The sequence below is a fragment of the Pan troglodytes genome, chromosome X (genome assembly GCF_028858775.2).
Source record: "Pan troglodytes isolate AG18354 chromosome X, NHGRI_mPanTro3-v2.0_pri, whole genome shotgun sequence".
Classification (NCBI taxonomy): domain Eukaryota; kingdom Metazoa; phylum Chordata; class Mammalia; order Primates; family Hominidae; genus Pan; species Pan troglodytes.
In genome coordinates, this window is record NC_072421.2 from 145,263,707 (window position 1) to 145,291,254 (window position 27,548).

Below are 27,548 nucleotides of genomic sequence, written 5' to 3' on the forward strand. Positions count from 1 at the left end.
TCGTGGGAAGGAACCAGTGGTAGGTAATTGAATCATGGGGGGTTTTACCCCCATGTTGTTCACGTGATAGTGAGTTCTCACGAGATCTGATGGTTTTATAAGGGGCTTTTCCCCCCTTTTGCTCAGCACTTCAACTTCTTGCCATCATGTGAAGAATGACATGTTTACTTCCCCTTCCTCCATGATTGTAAATTTCCTGAGGCCTTCCCAGCCATGCTGAACTGTGAGTCAATTAAACATTTTTCCTTTATAAATTACCCAGTCTCAGGTATGTCTTTATTATCAGCATTAGAACAGACTAATACAGCTTATTCAACATGTAACAAACTGCTACTTTCCCTGTCTTAATTTTTATTTTATCAAAGTAATGAATGCAAATGGTACCAAAAAGTACAGAAAATCCTATGATGAAAGGCCCAGACTCTCTCCAACCTCACTCTTCCGCAACCCTGAACCCACTCTCTAAAGCAGTCAATTTTTACTGTTTTGTACTTTTAGCTCTCTGTAAGCATGGATGATGTGCTTAGACCGCTATTTCATGATTTGTATCTGTTGAGACTCATAGTCCTGATACGAAAAACAAGCACTTAATTCACACAATCCCTCTGGTCCTCTCTCATCTTCCTGATTTTTGATCTTCGTTATTTTTAATTTTCCCCTGGTTGCCTAGGTAACTTTAAATACTTGTGAAATGTGATATACAAAATGGTATCACTCTGCTTCAGAGCTCTAAAATGGAGTCAGAAAGCCATTCTAAAAAGGACTACCTGCACAGCTTGCAACCTTGCAAAAAACAAAAACAAAACAGAAACTTGCCTTGAACTTTTGAACTGGGCCAAACTGCAATGACCACAGCATCTTGGAAAACAGCCAAATTTCAACAGCACTACAACTCCTGAACAGCAACAACCAATGAACTATGGACTCACGTACCAAGCCAGCCACCTGCACCAATGATAATTCTTTCAAAACAACTTGCACAATCAGCATTCTTTTAAAAATCTCTACTCTCCTTTTCCTTTTCCTCTTTGGAACACAATTTCACTTCTAGCCCAATCTGTGTCTCCTGAATTGCAATTCCTAAGACCCCAATAAACACTTTGTCTTACTGCTTTACTGTCTGGTCTTTTGCCTCTTCTTGGTTGACATTAAATGGTGTCAGAATAGAGTGGGGTACAACGCAACTTTCCCCTGCGTTCTGGCACTGCCATGGATTCAAGCATGGTACCTGTAGGATCCCTTTGTGTTCCATCGTCTCCCCAACAGCCCAGGACCTCATTGGTGAGTCCTCTTGTGTCCCTGAACCTCCCTCCTCGGTTAAGTTCAGCCTTTTATTGAGTGTCTTTTGTTGCTGGCTGTCAACAAAGGAATTTTTCCCTTTTTGGTTAGTACTCATAGAGACGTTTGCTTCTAAGGGTATATATAGGTTATGTCATTCCCTTTTGGAAGCCCTGCTGGGTTTTTGTACAAAAAAAATTTATGGTCCTTCATTTTATTTTATAAATTTCTTTCTTGATGGATCAACATTACTAAAAATGATTTGGAATTATAATGGCCAACCTGAGGATTTTTTGATCTCCTGAAACTTGTTTTCCTCCATGGACAAATTAGAAGGGCTAAAAAGAAATATTAAAAGATTAAACAGCCCAAATGGCACATCTACTTTAATTTGGTATCATGCGGCAGCTAAAATACTCCAGGAATGTAAACTAGTGTCCCTAAGTGGTAACAATACCAAATGAGCTCAAAGACCCTAAACTGGGGGGAAAAAAAGTAGAAGCTTCTATTAATAATAACAAAACAAATCTGAAATTGTGCATGCCTCTGTTTGTCCTTGTCCTGTGTTGCCTCCCGCTCCTAGTGAACCCCTTCCATCCCGCTACTACCCTCTACACCCTCTTGCTTATGTGGTAAAAATCTATTCTAAACTGGAAAAATTATCTCCTGGGCTCCATAGAGGGGCTTATTGGAGGGAGTCACTATTGGAATAGGAACACCATTACAGATTCTAATCATCAGTGGCCAAAAGATGAATCCTTTCAATTAGAAAGACTCCTTTATTTGAAAAATAGTTCAGAGATTTCTCATTCTAAATAATTATTTGTATTTATGGGAGGATTAAAAAAATTTAAGACACATAATAATGTCATGGCTAGCCTTACAAATTCTGACAAAATTAAAGAGCAAAGATCTGATCTCAAACAAAGTTAAAATCCTTTGTATGCTCACACTGCCTGCTTTGGGTTCCCTGTGGGATTTACACAGAACGGGCACTCCATCCTATGGTCTAGTGGCTAGGATTTGGCACTTTTACTGCTTTTGCCCTGGTTTAATTCCCAATCAGGAAACCATTCCCTGCTGATGTAAGTCTTTTAAATCAGAAGAAACATTTACTTAAAAACTCATTTGATATTTGTGTGACTCAACATTTTGGGGTACTAATTTGTTATTGATCCTTTTTCCTTCTATGGACAACTTTTGATTTTCTGTCTTACCAACTGATATGGTTTTGGTATTTGTTCCCTCCAAATATATTACAAAATTTGATCCCCAATATTGGAGATACATCCTGGTGGGAGGTATTTGGATCATAAAGGCAGGTCCCTCATGAATTGCTTGGTGTGTCTTCACAGTAATGAGTGATTTCACGTTCTATTAGTTTACGTGAGAGCTAGTTGTTTAAAAGAGCGTGGCACACCTCCCCTCTCTTGCTCCCTATTTCATCATGTGACACGCCTTTTCCCTCTTCACTTTCCCATCATAATTGTAAGCTTCCTAAGGTTCTTACCAGAAGCAGATGCTGGTGCCATGCTTCTTGTACAGCCTACAGAACTGTGAGATAAATAAACTGCTTTTCTTTATGAATTACCTAACCTCGGGTATTCCTTTATAGCAATGCAAAATAGACTAAGACACTAACTGACTTTTAAAATCTTTTATATATGGGGCACAAGGGATGGTTGACTTTTGCGTGTAGATGGTCAGCTGAGAAGCTGAGGTCCTAGAGAATTTGGCAGGAAAGAAATATGGGTTGTACTTTATTTGTGGCTGGCAAAATTTTATTTAGCTGCCTTTGAGATGCCTCTGGATCTTGTGAGGACTGCTTTGCACCTCTTTGGAGATGTCTCACGCATTCTTATTTAAGTCATAACCTTGGTTAAGGGGTTTTGGTTTTGGTGAGTTATTTGAAAGATAACTTCGGGGGGAAAAGTTTGAAAGCCAAAAATATTGGCTGTTTGTCCCAGCTAAAACCTCATCATGAGAGATTTAAAAAAAATTTTTTTTAAAAAAGCTCTATGGTCAGAAGTCAGCTTAATTAAAAGCTGATATTCAGACTATAATACTTTTTTAAAAAATAAAAGTTCTTTCTACTTTTTCTCTTTTGGATTCTGCTAGTGGGATTTACTTTTCAGTCAACTGAAACCCCCTTTTAATTATATGATTGGTTATTCTGTTTCCTTTTTATCTTTTTCACATGATTTTTGCTAAGAAAAATGTAAAACTTCATTGGCCCTTCTGGAAAGCTTAAAATATCCAAATTGGTACATCTAAGACTTGCTATTTCGTTTTCTTTCACTTCTACTCCTCCTTCTTTTTTGCCATCTTCAATTCCACATAAAGAAATCTAGACAGGACTTCTAGCAGCTCTAAGACCCCTTAAGGAACACAGAAAAAGTGCCACACACCCCCTTTTCGGGGTCATATATTTTTCTCATGGATCCCCAAGAGTTGTGGACAGGTTCCTCTCAGTTCTAAGGCTCTGCTGTTTTGCATTAAATTCCGTGATCTCTCTAACTTCTGGGGATACCAGGAATTACTTCGTACTGTGAGAGAAAACTTAATCTTTGTGTATGTGATAGCTAGTGGGTCACTAGCAAAGGCTGCAATTCTGGGGGGTGGCTGAGAGCAGTCACAATGGATGGTTATTACTGTATGGGGCTATTCATTTGTTTGTGCATTTAGATCAGAAAAGTGAGGTTTGGAAACTTGGAGGCTATGGCTACATCACATCATCAAGGGATAAGACTCCCTTGGGGGATGAACTGATCACAGAGTGGGCTGATTGACATTGGGTTACCTTTGCCGTGAGGTACCCTGTGGAAGTGTTGCACAGCTTGGTCCTGTGGCATTTCCTTTTTTTTTTTTTTAAGGTCCCAGGATTCACTGTAAAAAATGAGGTTCTTGATTTCTGAGGATCTAGATGATTTGCCTTCCTACTGCTTCTGCTTTTCACTATATAAGTGAAAAGACCTCAAAAGCTGCAAATGTTTTGTTTGCGCTATTCATTAATGGGCTCTACCCTGAGGTCAGTGGTCCAGTTGTAAAATGGAGACTAAATTAAAAGCCACCTATCTAACTAAAATTGGTCTCCTTATAAAATCCTCTGGTGATTCTCAATGATTTTGTGTTACCTTAGTATTCATTTTAATTTTCCTCTAACATACCCAAATTCTTTCTTCAAAAAGCTTAAATTCTCTCTTTGTGCATTGAGATGTAAATTTGCAACCCTGGTTTCTCTAAAACTCAATAAGCACTTCAACCATGTGGGACAAATAAACTTTATTTAAAAATATTTTTTATTTTGTATTCTTTTAGAGACAGGGTCTCACTCTGTCACCCAGGCTGGAGTGCAATGTTATGATCCTAGCTCAGGGTCACCTCAAATTCCTGGGCTGAAACTATCCTCCCACCTCAGCTTCCCAAGTAGCTGGGACTCCAGGCACACACCGCCATGCCTAACTAATTTCTTTATTTTTTATGTTTTAGTATAGACAGGGTCTTGCCTTGTTGCCCAGGCTAGTATTGAACTCCTGGCTTCAAGTGAACCCCCTCCTGTGTGAGGCATTGCACCCAGCCCAGACAATCTTTAACTTGTTTCATTTACAGAGGCACAAATTAATCTAACTGTCCTTTTAAACTAGTGAGTTTTATCTGTCTCATGACTAAAATTTTAAAATAAAAGCAAATATAGTTTACATATTTTCCCTACCCAAATCTTATGTTGAATTGTAATCCCGAATGTTGGAATTGGGGCCTGCTGGGTGGTGTTCGGGTCATGGGGGTAGATCTCTCATGGCTTGATGCTGTCCTCAGGATAGTGACTGAGTTTTCCTGTAATCTAGTTGGTTAAAGTGTGTGGCACCTCCCCCACTCTCTCTCTTGCTCCTGCTTTGCCATGTGAAATGCCTGCTCCCATTTTGCTCTCTGCCACGAGTAAAAGCTTCCTGAGGCCTCACGAGAGGCTGAGCAGATGCCAGCACTATGCTTCCTGTACAGCCTGCAGAATCATGAGCCAATGAAATCTCTTTTCTTTATAAATTACCCAGTCTCAAGTATTTCTTTATAAAACAGCCTAGCAAAAAAGCTATAAAATCTTTATTTGTGTTTGTATATTATGTATAAATGTGTATATGTCTGTGTTTGTATATTGTCTACATGGTACTGAGTTGACTTATAAATAAATGAGTACTCATAAATTAAATAATCTCAAAATTTTTAAATTCATATGACTTTAGTAACCTTTGATATAAAAAGCAGATTTTTAAATTGTTGGTAAAATAAAATAGAAATGTCTTCAGAGTTTTAGACTTTTTAATCTTAATCTACTGGTCAAAAAAATGTATGTTGTTTCTGCTAAATGTTTTAAGGTCAAAAAACTTGTTTCTGTGATATTTTTGATAATTGCTTGATTTGTCTTTAAGCATATGTCTTTGGTTTTGAGTCTTTAGATTCCAGAGTCTAGACAGGTGGTCATGGTGAGGCTTCCACAGCACCTAGACCATCAGCTGCAGGGTAGAGTCAAGCCCAGTACATCCTCCCTGGCCCAGCTCTGCCTCCTGGCCATGCTGGAAGGGGATAGATCCTCCATTAACTGTCTTCGCAGCTCTGTCATTTGTCCTGGGCTTTGCATTTGATACATAACAATTAAAATTGCTTTACTTCCTAGCTTTCTCACTCGAAATTGGGGTTACTAGAGTTAAAATTGTAGATCATATATGTAATTAAAACTACTAGATATAAGAGAAATAATTCTATATAAAGAGTGTACAAAGAATGTAGGATGTGTTTTGGGTGAGGAAGGTTATAAGAAAAACATGAAGCCATATACTGTGGCTCATGCCTGTAATCCCAGCACTTTGGGAGGCTGAGGCAGGAGGACTGCTTGAGCCCAGGAGTTCACGACTAGCCTGGGCAACATAGGGAGACCCCATTTCTACACACACACAACTTGAGAATGTGGTTTTTGTTAAAGGAAAAGTATTTTTTTTCTAGTTTAGAGGTTATTTGAAGGCTCCTTTAAGTTGAAAGGATAAAAAAGAATGACAGGAAAAACTGAATGGATATAAAAAATTGGGGAAAGAAAGAGAATTGAAAAAATTGTGAGAGATTATAAAATGTTCATGCAAATCTTTTCTGTAGTCAAAGCTGATTGAGATTAGATGGATTTGTTTATATTTTATTAAATTAACTTTAGTGTTAATAATACACTGATGAAAAGTACAATTTGGTTTTCTCTTTTGAACAAGATTTTCATGTAGTACTAATAAGAAATGGTAAAATATTTGTTCACCTTTTCAGTAAAAAAGGAAGAAGACTTTGCCTCATGCTGTCTTTATTAGGTCTTTTGATTGTTTGGAAAACTTGATCTCCTCTCTATCAAATAGTAAAGGGTTTTTTTTCACTTTTTGAAATCTTTTAATTATCATTTTGACTAAATGAATGACTAATATTTTATAGTGACTTGTGATCTTATTTTGATATCAAGTGTTTTAAACCTTTAATATTTGACAAACATCCCAAAATCAAATTTCAAATTCTAAATTAAGTGTTTTTTAAGCTTGAACTAAATATTTGGACATTCCAAAAAGAGCCCCTGGAAGTCCAAGAGAGACATATTAGGCTTATTTGGTATGTTAAAATTATACGGGAAGCATTGTCAAATAAAAAGTGATGTCTAACTTTCTTTGAGTTATATTCATATGGATATGTTATTAATGTATTCCAAAATTGTATGAGATTCCTAAAATATTATATATCTTGGTATATTCAGTAAATTGCTTAATTCTGATGCTGGTTTTCTAAAAGCTCTCTGTTAATTCTAAAGTGATGTGTCTTCAAGGAAGTTCATGGGAAAGACTGATAGGTAATCTGAAATACAGTCCTCTGCTTATGACTTTGAGATTACACAATTGGACTGGGGGGTAGAAAGTTAAAAAGAAAACTCTAATGAAAAATTAGACATAAAATTGGAAAATTGCTAACCTAACATCAAGTAGAACAAGAACATGAGACTAAAGTGATGAAGGGCTGAAATGATTTTTCATGACTTTTTGCTTAAACATGGATGATTCTTTTTCTGTTTTGTTTTCTAGAATCAAGAAACCTCTTTTTCCCTCTTAAGCTATTCATAGCTTAGAGTAATTGGGTGAAATATAGTTTTGTAAGAAAATGGAAACATTTACCTCATAGGAATGTTTTCTTCTTTAACAGGACACAATTGAAAACACTGGTTATATTACAAAAGCTTTGACTGGTAATTTTGTGTCATATTTTCAAATGTGACCAAGCTGCTTTGAGGAATTGCAGTTTACTTTAAAGCCAACAGACTTGGAAAAAGACTGGCCGGGTACCATATCTACACTGTTCCCTTACAGGGTTCCTGACCTTGTGGTAAGTAAAAGTTGTCACTTTCTGACAGAATAAGCTACCTCAGATATTTTGGGGACCTCAAGAAGAGAGAAATTCACACAGGTATTACAAGCCCAGTCTGAAGATGAATCCTTCGCTTAGTGTCCTAGCCTCAAGAGGCTTTTAAAAGTCTATTCTGGGATTTCTTATTTAAAAGTTCCAGCAAGGCCAACTTAAAAATAGCCTATATGGCCAATCACTACTCTTACTGCAAACAATCAGGCAAAGTATACTAAGACTAAAAGTTATTTTGCAAATAAATTGGTCCTCCTATGTTTTAGCTTTGGTAGAAATGGGAGACTAAAGAGAGAGACATTATTTTTCAGAAGAAAACTATAGTACACGTTATTAGATTCTAGCCTTGTCCTTTGTTTGTGAGTTTTTATTATTTGATTACAACAATTTGGACTGAATCCTGAATTCTTTCCTAGCTACAAATCTCCAAACTAACATTTTCATATCTTTCCATTTTTCTGACTTGGACTCAGTGAAATTGCAGCTTGCTCCTGAGGCCCTGCAAGCTGAAGTTCACATGTAAACAACCTTGTGATACACAAACTACAGACCAGAAAAATGTGACAGATTGCCACTGCCTACTCCCACTTTAACTGAAGATGGTTTGAGTCTAACATCTAGCACTTCAACTGATTGCCCCCCAAACTCTAAAGAAACTGGTTTAAAAAGTGTTCCAAACCGGTGAAACCCTGTCTCTACTAAAAATACAAAAAATTAGCCGGGCGTGGTGGCGGGCGCCTGTAGTCCCAGCTACTAGGGAGGCTGAGGCGGGAGAATGGCGTGAACCCGGGAGGCGGAGCTTGCAGTGAGCAGAGACCGCGCCACTGCACTCCAGCCTGGGCGACAGAGCGAGACTCCGTCTCAAAAAGAAAAAGAAAAAAAAAAGGGTTCCAAACATTAACCTTTCTTCTTCTTCAGTTTGAGAGAGCCTGACTGCAACACCGTCTCCTGAAATGAGACACAACTATTTAATTCACTGGCCTATTCTCAGAAATAGACCAGTTTAGTGGTATCCTTTGCCACTCAGCTACAAACTCAATTTTTCTCTCCACAGCCACCAACTCAGCTTTTAGTGTGTAAAACGTCCAGGGAAGTTTCAGGAAAGAGAATGTTGGGCTGCAGAACATGATTTTCCAAAATATGGCACTTTGGCATGCTGAATGCTTTTGAAAATTGAAAGGCATCAGAAATAGGACGTTAGGCTAGCAATTTTATAAGTCCTCAGAATCAAAGTCCATCTAACCTTGTCTTGTTCCTCCCACTCCATGGCCAAGGAGGTACTCTCTCTAGAATTTCCTTCCAAGTAGCTAGAATTACAGGTGTGCCCCACCATGCCTTGTAAACTTCCCTTTTATCCTATCCCTGAAATCTCACACTCTATTTCAGAAAAGAAAACTGAGTAATGACCTACAGACATGGTTAATCAGTTATACCCTTCTCCTGACATACAGCTAATCACCATAGACTAATGCAGACCTCCTTATGAAACAGGCGTTTCTACCTCCAAGGGAAAAAGATAACAAATCTTTGGCTGACCAACTGATGTTTATCAGCAATGCTTCCTCACATCACATCTTTATCAAAATGAAGAAATGTGAAATGTGATATACAAAACAGTATCACTTGGTTCAGAGCTCTAAAATGGAGTCAAGAAGCCACTCTATTACTACCTACACAACATGAAACCCTGCAGGAAAAAAAAAAAAAGGAACAGGAACTTGCCTTGAACCTTTGAACTGGGCTAAACTACAATGACCACATCTTAGAAAGCAGCTGAATTTCACCAGCACTGCAACTCCTGCATAGCAACAACCAATGTACCATGGACTTATGTACTAAGCCAGCCACCTCCACCAATGATAATTCTTTCAAAACAACTTGTGCAATCACTCTCGGCATCCTTTGAAAAATTCCTACTCTCCTTCCTGTCTTTGGAAAAGAATTTGGCTCTTAGCCAAATCCGTGTCTCCCAAATTGCAACTTTTAAGGCCTCAAATGCCTAGTCTTACTGCATTGCACTCTGGTGTTTTGCCCCTTCTTACTTGACATATTATACTTACATCTCCATTTCTAGTTGTGTTGATTTTTTTATTTTTTTATTTTTATTTTTATTTTTGGATAGTGTCTCACTCTGTCACCCAGGCTGGAGTACAGTGATGCTGTCAGGGCTCACTGCAGTCTTGACCACCTGGGTTCAAGTGATCCTCCCACCTCAGCCTCCCATGTAGCTGGGACTACAGGCATGCACCACCATGCCTGGCTAGTTTTCTTATTTTTGGTAGAGACATGGTTTCACCATGTTGCCCAGGCTGGTCACAAACTTCTGGGTTCAAGTGACCCACCTGCCTTGGCCTCCCGAAGTGCTTGTATTACAGGTGTAAGCCACTGTGCCTGGCCTTGTATCAACTTTTTGATAGTATCTCTTGACAGAATGTAAATGTGAGTAATACAGACTCAGCATGGTAGAGAAATGATGTATGAAGGAGTGGTATTACAGAGACAGGATAGATTATTCGATAAATTCGGCTCTGGGACAATTGGATATCAAACCATATGCCCTATTCAAAAATCAGTTGTTGGTGGATCAAAATTTTATTTTAAAACTTTATTTTTTAAATAAATTTTTGTTTTATCATATATATGTGTGTGTGTATATATATATAAGCATCTGCATGGAATTTTTCCCATCTTTTTAAGTGTTTGAGGGTACACAGTAGATATATATATATTTATGGGGTACATAAAATATTTTCTACAGGCATGCAATGCAAAATAGTCACATCAGAGTGAATGGGTAGCCATCCCCTCAGGCACTTATTCTTTGTATTATAAACAATCCAATTGTACTCTTTTAGTTATTTTGCAATATAGAACTTAATTATTTTTGACTACAGTCACCCTGTAGTGGTAGCAAAATACTAAGTCTTATTCATTCTTTCAAACTATTTTTGTACCTTTTAACCATGCCCAACTCCCGCCTGCCCAGGACCCCACTACCCTTTGCAGCCTCTGGTAGCCATCCTTCTACTCTCTGTGTCCATAAGTTCACCTGTTTTGATTTTTAGTTCCCACAAATAAGTGAGAACATGCAAAATTTTTCTTTCTCTGCCTGCCTTATTTCACTTAACATCATGACCTCAAGTTCCATCCATGTTGTTGCCAATTACAGGATCTCATTCCTTTTTTATGGCTGCACAGTACTCCATTGTTTATATGTGCCATATTTTCTTTATCCGTTTATCTGTTGATGGAGACTTAGGTTGCTTCCAAAGCTTGACTGTTATGAATAGTGCTGCAATAAACATGGAGTGCAGATATAACCTTGATACACTGATTTCCATTCTTTTGTGTATATACCCCGGGGTGGGATTGCTGGATCATAAGGTAGCCCTATTCTTATTTTTTTGAGGAACCTCCAAAGTGTTCTCCATAGTGATTGTACTAATTTCCATTCCCACCAACAGTGTACAAAGGTTCCCTATTCTCTCCATTCGTGACAGCGTTTGTTGTTGCCTGACTATTGGATAAAAGCCATTTTAACTGGGGTGAGATGATATCTCATTGAAGTTTTTATTTTGATTTCTGATGATTAATGATGTTTAGCACCTTTTCATATGCCTGTTTGCCATGTGTATGTCTTCTTTTGAGAAATGACTATTCAGATCTTTTGCCCATTTTTAAATCAGATTATTAGATTTATTCCTATAGAGTTGTTTGAGCACCTTATATATTCTGGTTATTAATCCCTTGTCATATAAGTAGTTTGTAAATATTTTCTCCCATTCAGTAGGTTGTCTCTTCACTTTGTTGATCGTTTGCTGTGCAGAAGCTTTTTAACGTGATGTCATCCTGTTTATCTATTTTTATTTTGGTTGCCTGTGCTTGTAGAGTACTACTTAAGAAATCTTTGCCCAATTCAATATCCTGGAGATTTACCCCAATGTTTTCTTTTATTATTTTTATAGTCTGGGGGCTTACATGTAAGACTCTAATCCATTTTGATTTGGTTTTTGTATATGGTGAGAAGTAGGGGTCTAGTTTCATTCTTTTGCATATGGATAGCTAGTTTACCCAGCACCATTTATTGAAGAAAATGTCCTTTTACCCAATCTATGTTCTTGGCATGTTTGTCAAAAATGAGTTCGCTGTATATGTATGAATTTATCTCTGTGTTCTTTATTCTGTTCCACTGATCTATGTGTCTATTTTTATGCCAGTACCATGCCATATTGGGTATTGGTCTGTAGTATAATTTGAAGTCAGGTAATAGGATTCCTCCAGTTTGTTATTTTTGCTGAGGATAGTTTTGGCTATTCTGGGTCATTTGCAGTTTCATATAAACTTTGGGATTCTTTTTCCATTTCTGTGAAGAATGTCATTGGTATTTTGATAGAGATAGCATTGAATCTATAGATTGCTTTGAGTAGTATGGACATTTTAACAATATTGATTCTTCCAATCTATGAATATGGAGTATATTCCCATTGTTTTATGATCTCCTCTATTTGTTGCATCAATGTTTTAAAGTTTTTATTATAGTGATCTTTCACTTCTTTGGTTAATTCTGAGGTATATTGTTTTATTTGTAGCTATGGTAAATGAGATTACTTTTTTATTTCTTTCTCAGATCGTTCACTGTTAGCATATAGAAATGCTACTACTTTTGTATGTTGATTTTGTTTCTTGCAACTTTATTGAATTTATTTATTATTTCTAATAGTTTTTTTGGTGGAGTCTTTAGGGGTTTTTTCCAAATGTAAGGTCATATCATCTGCAAATAAGGATGATTTAACTTTTTCCTTTCCAATTTAGATGTATTTTATTTCTTTCTCTTGTCAGATCATTCAAGCTATGATTTCTAGTACTATGTTGAATATTAGTGATGAATGTGGGCATCTTTGTAGCATTCCCAATCTTAGAGGAAAAGCTTACAGGCTTTCCCCATTCAGTGTGATACTGGATATGGGTCTGTTGTGTATGGCTTTTATTATATATAGGTATGTTCCTTCTATACACAGTTTTTGAGGGTTTTTATCATGAAGAAATGTTGAAATTATCAGATGCTTATTCAGCATCAGTTGAAATCATTATATGGAGGCTGGGCACGGTGGCTCACACTTATAATCCTGGCACTTTGGGAGGCCGAGACAGGCGGATCACTTGAAGTCAAGAGTTCAAGACCAGCCTGGCCAACATGGTGAAACCCCGTCTCTACTAAAAATACAAAAATTAGCTGGGTGTGGTGGCGCACACCTGTAATCCCAGCTACTCTGGAGGCTAAGGGAGGAGAATCGCTTGAACCCAGGAGACAGAAGTTGCAGTAAGCTGAGATTGTGCCACTGCATTCCAGCCTGGGGGACAGAGCGAGACTCCATATAAAAAAAAAAAAGAAAGAAAGAAAGAAAGAAAGAAAAAGAAATGATTATATGGTTTTTGTCGTTCAGTCTGTTGATATGATGTATCACATTAATTGATTTGCATGTGTTGAACCATCATTGCATCCTTGGGGTAAATTTCATGTAGTCATGATGAATGATCTTTTTAATGAGGTAATTAATTCCATTTGCTAATATTTTGTTGAGGATTTCTGCATCAATATTCATCAGTCATATTGGCCTATAGGTTTCTTTTTTTATGTGTGTTTATCTGGTTTTGGTATCAGGTAATACTGGTCTCATGGAATAAGGTTGAAAGTAGTCCCTACTCTTCTGTTTTTTGGGATAGATTGAGTAGGATTGGCATTATTTCTTCTTTAAAAGTTTGGTAGAATTCAGCAGTGAAGCCATCAGGTCACTGGCTTTTCTTTGCTGGGAGACCTTTTATTACAGCTTTGATCTCATTACTGGTTATTAGTCTGTTTGGGTTTTGGATTTCTTTATGGTTCAATCTTGGTAGGTTGTATGTGTCTAGAAACTGGTCCATTTCTTATAGATTTTCCAATTTATTGGCATATAGTTGCTCATAGTAGCCACTAATGATCCTTTGAATTTCTGCAGTATCAGTTATAATGTCTCCTTTTTCATCTCTGATTTTATTTATTTGGGTCTTCACTCTTTTTTTCTTACTCTGGCTAAAGGTTTGTCAATTTTGTGTAACTTTTCAAAAAAATAACTTTTTGTTTCTTGATCTTTTATTTTTTTATTTCAATTTCATTTATTTCTGCTCATATTATTATTTCTTTTCTTCTACTAGTTTTAGGTTTGGTTTACCCTTGCTTTCCTAGTCCTTTAAGATGCACTGTTCGATTGTTTATTTGAAGTTCTTCCTCTTCTTTGATGTAGACACTTATAGCTAAACACTTCCCTCTGATTACCGCTTCCATTGTATCCTATATGTTTTGGTATTTCATATTTCCATTATCATTTTCTTCAAGAAATTTTTCAATTTCCTTATTTTCTTCACTGACCCGCTGGTCATTCAGGAGTATATTGTTTAATTTCCATGTGTTTGTATGGTTTCCAAAATTCCTCGTTATTGATTTCTAGTTTTATTCCATTGTGGTCAGAGAAAATGCTTGATATGATTTTAGTTCTTTTGAATGTTATAAGAGTTCATGGCCGGGTGCGGTAGCTCACGCCTGTAATCCCAGCACTTTGGGAGTCTGAGGCGGGTGGATCACTTGAGGTCAGAAGTTTGAAACAAGCCTGGTCAACATGGCAAAACCCCGTCTCTACTAAAAATACAAAAATTAGCCAGGTGTGGTGGTGCATGCCTATAATCCCAGCTACTCGGGGGGCTGAGGCAGGAGAATCATTTGAACCCGGGAGATAGAAGTTGCAGTGAGCCAAGATTGTGCCATTGCACTCCAGCCTGGGCAACAAGAGTGAAATTCCGTCTCAAAAAAAAAAAAAAAAAAAGTTCTTTTGTGACCTAAATATGGTCTATCCTTGAGAAAATCTATGTGCTGAGGAAAGATGGTGTATTTTACAGATGTTGGATGAAATGTTCTGTAAATATGTATTAGGTTCATTTGGTCTACAGTTCAGATTCATTCTGATGTTTCTTTATTCACTTTCTGTTTGGAAGATCTGTCCAGTGCTGACAGTTGGGTATTAAAGTCTCCAGCTATTATTGTACTGGGGTCTATTTTCTCTCCTTAGCTCTAATACTATTTGCCTTACATATCTGGGTGCCCCAGTGTTGGGTGCACATATATTTACAATTGCTATATCCCATTGCTGAATTGGCCCCTTTATCATTAAATACTGTCCTTATCTCTTCATATAGTTTTTGTTTTGAAATATATTTTTTTCTGATGTAAGTATAGCTACTCTTGCTCTTTCTTGGTTTCCACTTGCATGCAATTTCTTTCTCCATCCCTTTATTTTCAGTCTGTGTGTGTCTTTATAGGTGAAATGTGTTTCTTATAGGCAACCAATCATTGTGTCTTGTTTTCATTTTTTTTTAATCCATTCAGCCACTCTATTGGAGTGTTTAGCCCATTTACATTCAATGTCATTATTGGTAAGTAATGACTTCTGCCTTTTTGTTATTTGTTTTCTGGTGGTTTTGTGGTCTTCTCTTCATTCTTCCCTTCCTTCCTGTATTCTATTCAGGAAAGACGATTTTCTCTGGTGGTTTTAATTTGGTGATTTTGATTTTTTTGTGTATTCATTATGTTTTTGATTTGAGGTTACCATGAAGCTTGCAAGTACTATCTTAGAATCATTATTTTAAGCTGATAAGAACATAATACTGTTTGCATAAACAGAGACAAAAAGAAACGTAATAACAATTCTACATCTTAACCTACCCCCCAACTTTCTTTTTGTCGTTTCTATTTATATCTTATTGCACTATGTCTTGAAAAGACATTTTAGTTATTATTATTATTTTTTTTTTTTTTTTTGAGATGGAGTCTCACTCTGTCACCCAGGCTGGAGTGCAGTGGCACGATCGCGGCTCACTGCAAGCTCCGCCTCCCAGGTTCACGCCATTCTCCTGCCTCAGCCTCCTGAGTAGCTGGGACTACAGGCACCCGCCACCATGCCTGGCTAATTTTTTTTTTTTTTTTTTTTGTATTTTTAGTAGAGACGGGGTTTCACCTGTGTTATCCAGGATGGTCTCGATCTCCTGACCTAGTGATCCGCCTGCCTCGGCCTCCCAAAGTGCTGGGATTACAGACGTGAGCCACCGTGCCTGGCAGTTATTATTATTATTATTTTTAATTGGTTTATCCTTTAGTCTTTCTACATAAGAGGAGTTCACTCACCACAGTTACAGTGTTATAATATTATGCATTTTTCTATATACTTATTGTTGCCATTGAGTTGCATACCTTCAGATGATTTCATCTTCATCATTAACGTCATTTTCTTTCTGATTGAAGTACTTCCTTTAGCATTTCTTGTAGGAAAGCTCTGATGTTGATGAAATCCCTCAGCTTTTGTTTGTTGGGAAAGTATTTCTTCTTCAGATTTGAAAGCTATTCTTACCGGATATACTATTCTAGGTTAAAAGATTTTTTCCTTTAGCACTTTAAATATGTCATGACACTCTCTCCTGGCCTGTAGGGTTTTCACTGAGAAATCTGCTGCCAGATGTATTGGGGCTCCATTGTATGTTATCTGTTTCTTTTATCTTTCTGCATTTAAGATCCCTTCTTTATCCTTGACCTTTGGGAGTTTGATTATTAAATGCCTGGAAGTAGTCTTTTTGGGGGTTAAATCTGCTTAATGTTCCATAACCTTCTTGTAATTGATTGTTGATATCTCTCTCTAGGTTTGGGAAGTTTTCTGTAATTGTCCCTTTTAATAAACTTTCTAACCCTTCTCTTTCTCTATCTCTTCTTTAAGGCCAATAACCCTTAGATTTGCCATTTCGAGGCTATTTTCTATATCCTGTAGGCATGCTTCATTGTTTTTTATTCTTTTCTGTGTCCTGTGACTGTGTACCTTCAAATAGCCTGTCTTCAAGATCGCTAATTATCTCTTCTGCTTTATCAATCCTGCTATTAAGAGAATCTAATGCATTCTTCAGTATGTCAACTGCATTTTTCAAGTCCAGAATTTCTGCTTGATTCCTTTCATTTATTTCTGCCTCTTTGTTAAATTTATCTGATACAATTCTGAATTTCTTCTCTGTGTTATGTTGAATTTCTTTGAGTTTCCTCAACACAGCTATTCTGAATTTTCTGTCTGAAAGTTCACATCTCTGTTTCTCCAGGATTGGTCCTTGGCACCTTATTTAGTTCATTTGGTGAGGTTCTTTTCCTGGATGGTGTTGATGCTCTTGGATGTTCATCTGCGTCTGGGCATTGAAGAGTTAGGTATTTATTGTAGTCTTCGATGTCTGGGCTTGTTTGTACCAATCTTTCTTAGGAAGGCTTTCCAGGTATTCCAAAGGACTTCAGTGTTGCGATCTAACCCATATTTGCATTAGGGGGAAGCCCAAGCCCTGTAAATCTGTGGTTCTTGGAGACTCGTAGAGGTACCACCTTATGGTCTTGAATAAGATCTGAAAGACTTCCCTGAATTACCAGGCAGAGACTCTTGTTCTCTTCCTTTACTTTCTCCCAAACAAATGGAGTCTCTCTGTTCTAAGCTACCTGGAGCTAGGGGTGGAGTGATACAAGCACCCTTGCATCCACCACCACTAGAACTGCACTGGGTCAGACTTGAAGCCAGCACAGCACTATGTGTTGTCCATAGCTTGCTGTAACCACTACCTGGCTACCGCGTACATTTGCTCAAGGCCCTGGGACTCTACAATCAGCAGTTGGTAAAGCCAGCTAGCCTCTTGTTCTTCTCTTCAAGGCAGCAAGTTCCCCAGGGCCACAGGCAGATCCAGAGGTGCTGTCCATCCAGGAGCTGGAGACTGGAGTCAAAAACCTTAGAAGTCTACCTGGTGTTCTACTGTACTGTGGTTGAGCTGGCACTCAAACCATGAGATGCAGCCTTTCCCACTGTTTCCTCCCCTTTCCAAAGTCAGAGGAGCCTCACCCCATAGCCAGTGCCACCACAGGTCATGGAACCTACTGCCAGACTACCGCAGATGTTCCCTTAAGGCCCCAAAGGATTATCAGTTAATGTGTGGTGAATGCTGCCTGGCCTAGGACTCAGGTTTTGGGGCAGTGGGCTCCCCGCTGGCCCAGGGCAGGTCCAGGAATGCCATCAAAGAGTCAAGTCCTGGAAAAAGGAATCCCAAGAGTCTGCTTGGTACTCTGCCCCACTGTGCCCAAGCTGGTTACCTGATTTGGGATTCTTACGAATGTGCTTTTTTGTTTTTGGTATGGATGTTAAATTGGTGTCTTTGTGGGTGGGACGGTTGGTGGAGCATTTTATTTGGCCATCTTGCTCTGCCCTTCTCCCATTTTGGGGGTTAAAATTTTAATGTGACAAAACAAATTTTAAAATTTAAAACATACCATGGGACTATATCTTTACAAACTCACACTAAGAAAGCATTTCTTAAGACACATAAAGAATGACAATAAAATAATAAATTTAAATTTATTAAAATTATTAACTTTTGTTCACAGAAAAAGACAACCCATAATCTGTCATTGGATTAAGAATTTTTTTAAAAAAAAAGCAAAAAGCAAAATAAAGACAAATTAAAAAGACAAGTCAAACTATGAGAGGATATTTGCAACAAATATGCCTGTCAAAACATTAATATCTAGAATACATAAAGAACTCCTACAAATCAATAAAACAAACAATTGAATAGAAAACTGGGTAAAAGTCGTGAACAAACATTTCACAGAAGGTGAAAAATGAATGTCATATAACCATGTAAAAAGATCTTCAACCTCATTAATAAATTAATAATCAGAGGAATATAAATATAATTTTACATCCACTAGCTTGTCAAAAATTAAGAAGTCTGATAATACCAAATGTTTTTCAGCATGAATATCATTAGGAAGTACTGGTGGGAGTATGTACACATATAAACACTTTGGAAAACAATTTTTTAGTTCATTTTTCATTAGGAATACCCCAGTTTTATGTGATGACTCATGAGTTTATCTTCTGTCCTGCCACAGTCATTGTATTCTAACCCCACATTTTTTTTTTTTTAACTGAGATTGGCAAGCATGACAGCCATAGCTTCAGCTCTGGTTCTAGCTTACCCCAGTGGTTTTCAATTTCATTTGGTTCATTCCCTGGGAATTGCCCTTATTTGCTTTTGAGCTCAGATAACACTTTTGAGATGTTTGGAATAGTTTATCCAACATTTTTCTGGTGGTTTTTGCCATGGTACATTGTAAACTATTTTTTCAATCTCTTACATGAAATTAGTCTTTTCCTTTTTCTAACTTCTACTTTGGTCAATTTTTGTTATCATATACTAAAAGGAAATCAGTAAGCCCTCTCTGTTTTCAGATCTGCTGCTAAACACACGTATGTAATTATTTACTTATAATTCTCACTATATATTTTATATGTGTTTACATCTTGTTTCTGCTTGCAAATTTTGTTAATTTTTGGTTTCTCTACGTTTTTTCTTAATCTTGCAAAGGGTTTAGCTAATTTATAGGTATTTTCAATGTAAAAGCATTTGCGTTTTATCCTATCTACTAACATTTTTGTTTCTTAATTCATTAATTTTAGCTTTTACATTTCTGAATTGCTTTTTCACTGTTCTTTTTCTAATATTTTAGATGAATAATTATTTGTTATATTCTTTTATTAAAATGAAGACATTTAAGGCTATGAATTTTCCTCTGAGAATACATATTGTGGTTTAAATTACTCCCGTTGCTTTCTGAATAGTTTTCAATTTTCTTTTTTTCTTTGATCCAAAGTTTATTTATAAATGTGTTTTTAATATAAGCAGATAAAGGCCACCTTTATATTATCATTTTATTTAAATTGGATCTGTAAATTATATTTACAGATTAAATATAATCTGTAAGGGAACTAATTTTAAAATTCTGTTTCATCTTTCTTTTTGGACCAAATCCTGATTGATATTTTAAATATTCCATTACTTTCTCCCTTTTCCTCAAAAATAGTATGCTCACCAATCCACACATACCTATTAACTCAAGTTTATTGATTGTGTTATTTAAATCCTCTATGTATCAGACAGGAATTGTTTTCAGCTGCTAGAAAGAAAACCAGCACAACAGTAATTTCAACAAGAAAGAGATTTATTTTCTCTCTCACACACACACAAAGCAAATCTGGCAACAAATAGTCCAGGAAAGATATGCCAGCTCTATGATGTCATTAACAATCTGGATTCCTTTGAGCTTTGCAATCTTGAATTCTACTTTGTATCCTCAAAGTTGCTTCATGGCCACAAGATGGCTGTTGCAATTTCGGCCATCATATCCAACATTATGGACAGAAGAAATAAGAAAGGGAAGGGGCAAAAGACATTTTCCAGTTGAGTCAGCCTTCTTTACATATCTTTCCTAAAACCTCACCCAATAATTTCTGTTTATAAATCAATGACCTCCTTCCACTCTCTTTAGCTGCTATGTTGTTTACTGAACAAAGGTTTATGTTTATGTTTATTAGAGTCTTGATTTTTACAATTATATAATGTTCTTATTTGTCCTGTTTAGTGCTTTTAACTTTAAATTCCACTTGTATCTTTTTTTATTTGCATTTGCCTAATATTTTTGGCCAACCCCTTAAGTTAAATATGTATCAATTTATTTAAGTGTATTTTTAATCTCCTGTCTCTGTAATTTAACGAGAGAGATCAGTCCATTCAAATATAATATAAAGTATCACGTTTTATTTTGTTTTACAGCTTGCTTTATATTTACTATTTATTTTGTATTGCTGTTTGCTATTTTTCCTTTCTTCTAATACACATATTTCTTTACTATTTACTTAAAATAGCATATCAAATGTGGCCTCTATCAAAATGTTCTATTTCTTCCCCATTTTTTCCAATGCCAGTAAGATAAAACATTTAGAACACTTTCACCTCCCCCTACCTTCATCTCCTTATCCTTTAAAAAGGCCTTTATCTCTCCTTACCTCCCATCTTTCAGCCTAACCTCTATATTTGGTGCAGGAACAATTGGATACCTATTTGAAAAAAATCGAAGCTTAACCCATACCATCAATTTATACAAAAGTTAAACTGAAATGGATGAGGCCAAGCATGGTGGATCACGCCTGTAATCCTAGCACTTTGGGAGGCCAAGGTGGGCAGATCATTTGAGCTCAGAAGTTCAAGACCAGCCTAGGCAACATGGTAAAACCCTGTGTCTACAAAAAAAAAAAAAAAACACAAAAATTAGCCAGGTATGGTGGTGTGCACCTGTAGTCTTAGATACATAGGAGGCTGAGGTGAGAGGATCTCTTGAGCACAGGAGGCAGAGGTTGCTGTGAGCCGAGATCGCACCACTGCACTCCAGCCTGGGTGGCAGAGCCAGACACTGACTCAAAAAAAAAAAAAAAGAAAAGAAAAGAAAAGAAAAAATAGATTTAAAATTTTTTAAATTGAAATGGATGATAAACCTATATCTAAAATCAAATCTATAAAACTTCTAGAATATAATATAGGAAAGAGACCTTTACCATCTTGGGGTAAGTAAAGATTCTATTAGGTAGAACACATAAAGCCCAATGTATAAAGAATAAATTTTACTACATCAAAACAGAATATTAAGATAAACAACCTTTTAAAAATGGGCAAAAAATTTTTGGGCAGTTTACTATAGAAGATAAACACATGAATTTAACATGCTGCTGTCGGGAAAATACAAATTAAAACCCGTATGTGGTATCACTTCACACATATCAGGCTGGCGATTTTTTTTAATGACAATGCCCAGTGCTGGCAAAAATGTTCAGCAACATATATTGCTGGTGGCAATGCAGAATAGCCACTTTCAAAAATCAGCTAGCAATTTCTCATAATAGTAAGCACACAATTACCATACAACCCAGCAATCCTGCTTCTGTACATTCACCTGAGAGAATAAAAAACTTGTATTCACACACATATTTCTATGCAAATTTTTATGCCAGGCTTATTCATAATCTCCTAAAAGGGAAAACAACCCAGTGTCTTCTAAACAATGATTAAACTGTGGTACATGTCCATATATGCACATAATGCACTACTACTCAGCAATACAAAGTAACAAACTACTGACACATGAAACAACATGGACAAAGTTCCAAAGCATTTTTCTAAGTGCACAAATTCAGACTCCAAAGGGAATATATTACATATGATTCCATTAATGTGACATTCTGGGGAAGGTAAAAGGATAGGGAAAGAAAACAGGTAAGTTTTTGCCAGGGGCTGGGTATGAGAGGGAGAGACTGTGATTGTACAACTGTGATGATTTATCAAAATTCATAGAACCATATATCGAAGGCTGTAAATTGTACTTTATGTAAATTACACTTCAATGAAAAGGACAAAAAAATCCAAAATTACTCCATTTTGCACTCTGTGGTTACCTCATGATCAACACAGTGATAAGGCACAAAGTCTGTTCCTTCCAAATAATCTAGTGAATAGAGTTCATAAAATCCTCAAGAATGGTGTATGGTTTTGTCAGAACCATAAGAGGTCAACTAGAAGTTGAAATTCCTACTCAGACTTGGGTGGGACCGATGCCAGTAATATATTCTTCAGGAATTTAACTGCTTCAGATGAACTATTTTCTTCTGGCTGGTAATACTAGCAGTTCTCAGTTTGCATGTCCAATCAGCACCTGTTTTCAGCAGCAATTTAACTTGGGGGCAGGGCTCAGTCAAGCCTGTCTCCGCAGAGTTGCTTTCTGAAAAGGTTTTTTTCTAATTCTATGTTTTCCTTGTGCCTGCAGTCAGACTCTTTGAGCTCTGAAGCTAGGCAGTGCAGCTTTTCTTCCACAGGTCTTTCTGATTTCCTTTGCCTACCTGACTCATGGCATCCTTCATTGTGGTTGGTTCTGGCTGTTCATGCAGGAGGAGCTAATTGTGACCTGACAGTGATAGGGAGGCACGGGATCTCCTATGCCTTGCTCAGTTTACTCCTGTCCTGTGTGCCCAATGCCAGAACTACTACTGAACTGTTAATACTATAGATTTCCCTCCTGTCCAATAATACTGTCCACTTAACAACCCCTCCCATCTTTTACAATCTGCACTTTTCCAACTTTCATTAGACAGTCCAAATTTTCCATTTGCCAGCTCAGATACCACAGCCTCAAGCCAAGATTTTAAGTCTAAGAAAAAGAAAATAAAAGAAAAGCAAACAAACTATTCTTTTCCCAAGACTTGTGGCCTTGGGAAAAAATATTCAGTAACTATCTGGGCTTATTGAAAACATCCCAGCTCCAAATGCTAATGTTGAAGAATTAATTTCTTCTGAATAATTAGTTGGTCAGTTTCCATGAATAATAATAGTGTGTTTAAAATGTAGCTTACCACTTCAGGAGGTTGAGGCAGGAGGATAGCTTGAGGCCAGGAGTTTGAGACCAGCTTGGGCAACATACCAGGACCCCATCTCTACAAATAGATAATAATAATAATAAAATAATAAAGATCTTGTCCCAGTGCAATCGATTCCTTGCCTCCTCAGTGTGCCAGCTTTATGAATGCTTTTACTGGTTCTTTTACATGGAGAACTCCAGCAGGAGGCCATGGCTTCTGGAGCCAGGATGCATTCTGAAAAATTGATAATATATTTAGTATCAGTCCTCCTGTTCATGCAGGCCACTGTTCTTGAACCACATTTGCTTGATCTTTCTATACATTCTTTCTTAATAGGCCTCCCATTCCTCATGAAAAAATAGACTTATTGCAGATCATTCTACCAGCAATTTTGCGGACATGCCAAAATTCCAGCTGTGAAAATACCTTAGGCTCATACTAGTACATTTGGATCTCATTCATTCAAATTACAGTTGCTGTTTTTTCTATGTAAATACTTATTTTGTCATGTAATAATTTTTCCTCCAGCATTCCCTTAATTTTTTTCTGTTTTTTATTTGTTTGAGACAGAGTCTGGTTCTATCACTCAGGCTGGAGTGCAGTGGTGGGATGTCCACTCATGGCAACCTCCACCTTCCCAACTCAATCGATCCTCCCACTTCAGCTTCCCAAGTAGCTGGGACTACAGTCAAACACCACCACGCCTGGCTAATTTTTGTATTTTGTTGTACAGATGGGGGTCTCATCATGTTGCCCAGGCCCGTCTCAAGCTCCTAGGCTCAAGCAATCCATCTGCCTTGGCCTCCCATAGTGCTGGGATTGTAGGTGTGAGTCATTGTGCTCAGCTGCCCTTAATTTTTATAATGAGGAAATGTTGGAAGAAAAATTATTTTCCTTTTTTAGAATATTTTTCAATTTACAAAAAAGGTACAAAACTGATACAGAGTTCTCATATAAGCTTCACCCCTCACCCAGTTTCCCCTAATGTTAACACTTTATATTAGTGTGTCTGGAATTGGTGGGTTCTTGGTCTCGCTGACTTCAAGAATGAAGCTGCCGACCCTCGCGGTGAGTGTTACAGTTCTTAAAGATGGTGTGTCCGGGGTTTGTTCCTTCTGATATTCGGACGTGTCCGGAGTTTTTTCCTTCTGGTGGGTTCGTGGTCTCGCTGACTTCAGGAGTGAAGCCGCAGACCCTCGCAGTGAGCATTACAGCTCTAAAGGGCGGTGAGTCTGGAGTTGTTAGTTCCTCCCGGTGGGTTTGTGGTCTCGCTGGTTTCAGGAAAGAAGCTGCAGACCTTCGTGGTGAGTGTTACAGCTCATAAAGACAGCACAGACCCAAAGAGAGACTAGCAGCAAGATTTATTTCGAAGAACAAAAGAACAAAGCTCCTACAACATTGAAGGGAATGGGAGTGGGTTACCGCTGCTGGCTGGGGTGGCCTGCTTTTAATTCCCTTATCTGGCCCCACCCACATCCTGCTGATTGGTCCATTTTACAGAGAGCTGATTGGTCCGTTTTACAGAGAGCTGATTGGTCCGTTTTGATAGAATGCTGATTGGCACGTTTACAAACCTTTAGTTAGACACAGAGTGCTGATTGGTGCATTTACAATCCTTTAGCTAGACACAAAAGTTCTCCAAATCCCCAGCCGATTAGCTAGACACAGAGCGCTGATTGGTGCATTTACAAACCTTTAGTTAGAAAAGTTCTCCAAGTCCCCACCTGTCCCAGAAGCCCAGCAGGCTTTACCCCTTACTGGCACTCGCCAGGGGACTTTGGAGTACCTAGCCCAGGCCCTCTGGCAGCCCAGATGGAGCTCCTCCCAGACAACCTAGAGGAAAAAACGGGAAGCGACAAAGAGACGGAGACCCTCCATGGTGGCCAATGAGCCCGCGAAGAGGTAACGGAAGTCCACGCACGGGACCCAGCCTCCGATCAAGCCCAGCAGGCGCCAGCCAGCTGCACCCAGTGTGGGGCCGCTGAGCCCGCACCCACCCGGAACCCACACTGGCCTACGAGCGCGCGTGAAGCCCGGGCTCCCGCCAGCACCTCTCCCTCCACACCTCCCCATGAGCAGAGGGAGTCAACTCCGGCCTCGGCCAGCCCCAGAGAGGGGCCCACAGCACAGCGGCGGGCTGAAGGGCTCCTCGAGTGCGGCCAGAGCAGACGCGGAGGCCGAGGAGGCTCCGAGAGCAAATGAGGGCTGCTAGCACGTTGTCACCTCTCATTAGCATGTTACATTTGTCACAACTAAGAAAGCAACATCTGTATGTTACTATTAACTAAACTGCAGACTTTTTTCAGATTTTGCTCATTTTTTCACTACCTTCCTTTTTCTCTTCCAGGATCTAATCCAGGATACCACATTGTGTTTTCTCAATATGTCTTTTTAGTCTCCTTTGGTCTATTGACATTTCTCAGTCTTCTCACTTTAATTTTTAAATGATTGGAATTTTTTTTTTTTTTTTTTTTTTTTTTTTTTTTTTTTTTTTGGAGACAGGGTCTTGCTCTGTTGCTCAGGTGGGAGTACAGTGGTACAATCTTGGCTCACTGGAACCTCTGCCTCCCGGTCTCAGGTGATCCTCCCACCTCAGCCTCCTGAGTAGCTGGGACTAAAGGCACATACCACTATGCCTGGCAAATTTTTTTTTTTTTTTTTTTTTTTGGTACAGACGATGTCTCCCCATGTGGCCCAGGCTATGGTTAGGATATTTTTATGTCAGTTTGAAAGGAAGAATCTGAGGCCTGCTCTGCCAAGGTACTACAATTTATGAAAAATGTTATTTCCCAATAATTCTAAAAAGGCATATTTGTCAACAGAGAGGAGCAAGAAAAATCTAAAATGTTGCCTCATAATATAATCATGGACTATGCTACTGAGGTTGGATTTTCCTTTACTTATTTAAAACAGGCAACCTTTTCATACAGGCTTGGAGCAAACATCTCTACACTTAAGCCATATCCTCTGCTCCATCAACTAGTTTGCCATTTTGAGTAATGGGATGAAGGGTGCAGCACTCACAGCAAGCTGCACGCCCAACACCATCATCCTCTTCTTCCAAAAGAAATGCAGTTCTGTTTAGGACAGCAAGGTGTCTGGCTACAATCCTCAGGCTTCCTTGTAGCTATGTGTGGTCAGGTAACATGGTCCTAGCCAATGAGATGTAAGCAGAAATCTACTGAATGTAGATTTCTCAATGCAGGGAGAGCAAGTATTTTCCTGATTATTATTTTTTAAAGGAGCAGCTGGCATGTGCCTTTTGCACTCTGTTCTTAAACCCTTTTTCCTGCATAAAATGTAAACTCATAGTCTAGAGAAGGAGCAGTCAACTTCCCAGCATGGGAATTTCAAGGAGGATTAGTGGGAAGAAGAAGGCGCCACCAGACTACATCCTGACTGCCTGTCTCCAGACTTCTTGTTACATAAAAAGAATAAATGAAATAAAATAAAATAAACCCTTTACTTGTTTAAGTCAATATTTTTCAGATTTAAGTGATATATAGTCAAATGTAACCAGATCAATAAACAGAGCCACACTTGTGACATGTACTGACCCAGTAAGTGCAGTAGCCAGTGACAGTTAGTAACTACCTTAAATAATCTCTGAGAAAGATGTCAGGAGATTAGAGACAGACAATATTCCACATTTCAATATTTCAAAAGAAACATACAGACCTCCCAGCTTAATCAACTCCTGGAAAAATTCTAAACACTATTCTTTCTAAACAGAGCCACACTTCTGAAAGACATTGTTTACTGCCCTTCAAGTAAAAGTTCACTTAACTTTGGCAGCTCATTGAGCCCAAATTAATGCACAAGCCAAGGTCCATTGCAGCTTAGAAATATTTCTCTGCTTCAATATTAAGAGCTCTCTTAAAGCACTCCTTGATATGAGAACAAACTAGTCATGAGTGCTACTCCTCAGAGGCAAAATTCTGTGTGGGTTTGTGGATGATGAGGGCAATACATGCAAAGGGCTAGGTCCACAATTCAGTTTTAACATCGTTGAAAAGACATTTAATGTGTGCAGACACTGGTTGAGTTATTTACATAGATTATCTCATTTGATGCCCACACCTCCAATGAGATGCATGCTTTTATTATCCCCATTTTATGGATAAGGAAACTGAAGCATAGAGAGATCAAGTAACTTGCCCAAGAAGACTGGTTAAAGAAGAGCCTCATTCCTAATTCATAAAAATCTTAGAAATCTATCCTTTGGTTGGATCTGATAACCAAAATGAGTGATTGTGCTGTAAGTCTCAAAACATCAAGGTTTATTGAGCCAGCTTGAGGGTGCACCAGGAAAAATGTGAGTCACAGAAGCATCTGTGGCTGTTTTTTTCCCAAAGAGGTTAACAGGAGGTTTAGTATTTACACATTTTCCTTAAAAATGAGGGGTGGTAGTGAGACAAATAATTATATATTTGTGAGACTTTAGTGGCCAGTAAATCCACACTTACATAAAACAAGGTGAACATTTGAAGAAAAAGGGAATGG

At 38.0% G+C, this 27,548-nt stretch overlaps 1 long non-coding RNA gene across 1 annotated transcript; it reads left to right on the forward strand.

Annotated features, from left to right (window-relative positions):
* The first annotated feature begins 1,007 nt into the window (after nucleotides 1–1,007).
* Nucleotides 1,008–10,655, forward strand: LOC107971030 (uncharacterized). Its single transcript, XR_001713964.2, has 3 exons — nucleotides 1,008–1,281; nucleotides 7,492–7,671; nucleotides 9,196–10,655. It is a non-coding gene; the product is annotated as an uncharacterized LOC107971030 (long non-coding RNA).
* Nucleotides 10,656–27,548: the final 16,893 nt, after the last annotated feature.